The following is a 3604-nucleotide window of genomic DNA, read 5'->3' as shown; positions in this document are numbered from 1 at the left end:
TCGTGATAGGTTTTTAATATTTATAATTACTCGTTCTTGAACTAACTATTATCGCGATGTAGGCAAGTGTACCTATCGAACAGTAGTATAGTTTTTGCAAGACCGGATTGTCAAACCAAAATGAGCTAAAAGTACTAGTAATGACTGTCTTTTTATTATCTAGCCTAAGAATAAAGAGGTTTTTGTTTTAATTAACTAATTATCTAAACTAAGAACTCACAAAGAAAAGAATTGGGGAATTGCTTTTGGGGGAGATCGATTGACTTAAGACAATACCTAAGGAAAAATCGACCTAGACTTTACTTGTTATTCTGGCTCCGAACCGGATGATTTATTCATTCAACTTGTTCCGTAGAGATCCCTAAGTTATGTTATTATCCATGTTCAAGATTAACAATGTCTAACCCCTAGATTGAATAATTGAGACTTTTCTCTAATGAACACCCTAGGGTTGCACTAACTTGATCTATGGATCCCCTTATTAGGTTTCACCCTAATCCGGCAAAATCTTGTCACCGTATGTCTAGGCGCACAATCAACTCCGCTTAATTATGACGAATGTACTCTTACACAGGATCTATTCCTTCTCTGAATAAGAGCTTATCTTGAATTAGTATCCTGGGATATCAAAACAAGAACTAAGAACACATAATTAAGAAGAAGTTAAATATTTATCATACGATTCAAAAATTAATAACAAGATTCGTCTTAGGTTTCATTCCCCTTAGGTCATAACTAAATAAGAAAACATCTCAGTAGAATAAAGAATACAAAACATAAAGAAAACCCAAAACTCCTGAAGGGAAATTGAGGAGAGATCTTTAATCTTGACGATGAATCCGGCTTCTGAGATGGATCAGTCGGCTTCTTTAGAGTAATTCCTTACTTCCTATTCTCCGTGTGTTTTTCTTCCTCCTCTAGGGTGCATTTATTGGCTCGCCAGGGACACGCCCGTGGCACATGCCCGTGTTCGGTTACTTCAGGCTGTGTTCGAGCCTGCCAAATTGACACAACCGTGTGGTATGCCCGTGTGAGGAGGTCCAGGCTGTGTTAATTTCGTACTTTGGCCCATTTTCTCTGTTTTTGGCCAGTTTCTCATTCTTTTCGCTCTCCTATGCTCTCCTAAGTATAAAACATGAAATTAAAGCATTAGGAGCATCAAATTCACCAATTCTAATGGGAAATCATCCATAAAATGCATTAAACATGGGGTAAAAATATGTATAAATTACGATTTATCAATCATCTCGATCACTAGATAGTCTGACGGAATCACGAGGTTGAAGTTTAATCGTGTCATCGCTTACACGAAGCGTTAGTTCTCTTGTACCAACATCAATAATAGTTCTAGCAGTTGCTAAAAATAGTCTACCCAAAATTAAGGTTACGTCACTATCTCATCCATGTCTAAGACAACAAAATCGACTGGGAATATAAATTAGTCAATTTTAGCAAGCACATCTTCGACAATACCCCTAGGAAACCTAATAGTTTTATCTGCCAACTGTATACTCATCCTAGTTTGTTTGGGCTTCCCAAGACCTAGTTGCATAAACATTTTATAGGGCATGAAGTTAATACTCGCCCCTAAGCCGGCTAAAGCATTATTAACAGCTAAACTACCAATTAAATAAGGAATAGTAAAACTCCCTGGATCCTTCAATTTACTAGGTAGTTTATTCTGCAAAACGGCCAAGTAAACTGCATTCAACTCTACATGCGATGAATCATCTAACTTTCGTTTGTTTGCTAGAAGCTCCTTTAAAAATTTAACTGAGTTGGGCATCTACGAAAGAGCTTTAATAAATGGTAAGTTAATATTTAAAATTTTAAAATATTAAGAAATTTATCGAATTGTTCGCCTGTGCGGTCTTTTTTTATCGCTTTAGGGTAGGGCACGTGAGGTGTGTTTTCTCTGCTTACCGATTTTTGTTTGTTCTGGCTTTCATCCACCTGATTTTGGCTTACCATAGTTTCTTGCCTTGGTTCTAGTGTGGACTTAACTAACCCTTATTCATATTGGACAGTAATCGCATGAAGCTGCTCTCTTGGGTTAGCCTCGGTGTTGCTGGGCAAGCTACCTTGTGGTCTTCCTAAGATCAGCTTAGCAAGCTGACCTATTTGAGTCTTGAGACCTTGAATTGATGCTTGCTAATTTTTAAGCATTGTTTCAGTGTTTTGGAAACGTGTTTTCACTACTGAAATAAACTGTCATAATTTCTTCAAGGTTCGGCTTTTTCTCTTGCGGTAAGGTTGTTGTTGGAAGCTTAAAGGGGTGGTGGTCTCTGATTCCCTTGGCCTCCCCATGAAAAATTTGGGTGGTTCCTTCACCTGCATTGTAAGTGTTACTATAAGGATTATTTTGAGCTTGAGGATTATTACCCATATAATTCATTTGCTCGTTCTCCATGTTGGGGCCGTAGGGTGGGTGTTCTGAATTACTTATTCCACCTCCACTTGTATCACATTGTATTATTGGATGTACCTGCGTAGAACCAGATAAACCATCAATCTTTTTATTCAAGAGTTCTACCTGATTTGAAAGCATAGTAACCAAGTTGATGTTAAAAATGCCAATTGCTTTTCTCGGCTTTGTCCTCATGACTTGCCACTGATAATTGTTCAGTGACCTCTCTTATATGAACTCATAAGCCTCTTTAGGTGTCTTATTATTGATGGTTCCACCAGAAGCTGCATCGATCATTTGTCCAGTTGAAGGATTCAAACCGTTGTGGAAAGTTTGAACCTGTAGCCAAAGAGGTAACCCATGGTGAAGGCATCCTCTCAATAAATCTTCGTATCTCTCTCATGCATCATAAAGTGTTTCTAAATCCATCTACACAAAAGAAGAGATATCATTCCTTAACTTTGTCATTTTAGCAGTCGGAAAATATTTAAGTAAAAAATTTTTGGTCATTTGTTTCTAAGTAGTGATTGACCCTCGTGGTAACAAGTTCAACCACTATTTAGCCTTATTTTGTAATGAAAAGGGAAATAACCAAAGGCGAATGGCATTGTCAAAAATGCCATTGATCTTAAAGGTGTCGCAAAATTCCAGAAAATTTGCTAAATGAGTGTTTGGATCCTCGTCCTACAAACCATCAAACTGAACAAACTGTTGTATCATTTGAATTGTGTTAGGTTTCAGTTCAAAATTATTTGCAGCAATAGCAAGTCTAACTATACTCAATTCAGTTCCTGTTAAATTGGGCTTAGCATAGTCGTACATAGTACGAGGAGCAGGATTCTGATTTACTAGATTTGCAGCAACCACATGAGGTAGCGGGTTGTTTTGATTTTTAGCCATCTCCTCAGTGTTATTGGTGTTGTCCTCGTGCTCTTCCTCTATATATCGTAAACTTCGCCTTAGTTTTTTACGATTTCTACGAGCTGTACTTTCAATTTTACTGTCAAGGAGTAGAGGTCCTGACAGGTTTCTTCTAGTCATAAACTATAAAAACTTGGCAAAAGCAGATAAAAGAAAAATTAGTAATTAAAATAAAAACAAAATTAAATTGCAATAAAAATAAAAATGGCTAAAGTAATAAAAATTAAGTGTTCTTAATATCTTAGTCCCCAGAAACGGCGCCAAAAACTTTATGGT

The 3604-nt window shown here is 37.0% G+C and overlaps 1 non-coding gene across 1 annotated transcript; it reads left to right on the top strand.

The window, feature by feature from the left end:
* The first annotated feature begins 2762 nt into the window (after positions 1–2762).
* On the top strand, positions 2763–2869 carry LOC121210526 (small nucleolar RNA R71). Its single transcript, XR_005905644.1, has one exon. It is a non-coding gene; the product is annotated as a small nucleolar RNA R71 (small nucleolar RNA).
* Positions 2870–3604: the final 735 nt, after the last annotated feature.

Source organism: Gossypium hirsutum, chromosome A11 (assembly GCF_007990345.1).
Source record: "Gossypium hirsutum isolate 1008001.06 chromosome A11, Gossypium_hirsutum_v2.1, whole genome shotgun sequence".
Classification (NCBI taxonomy): domain Eukaryota; kingdom Viridiplantae; phylum Streptophyta; class Magnoliopsida; order Malvales; family Malvaceae; genus Gossypium; species Gossypium hirsutum.
This window is presented reverse-complemented; position numbering and strand designations above follow the sequence as displayed.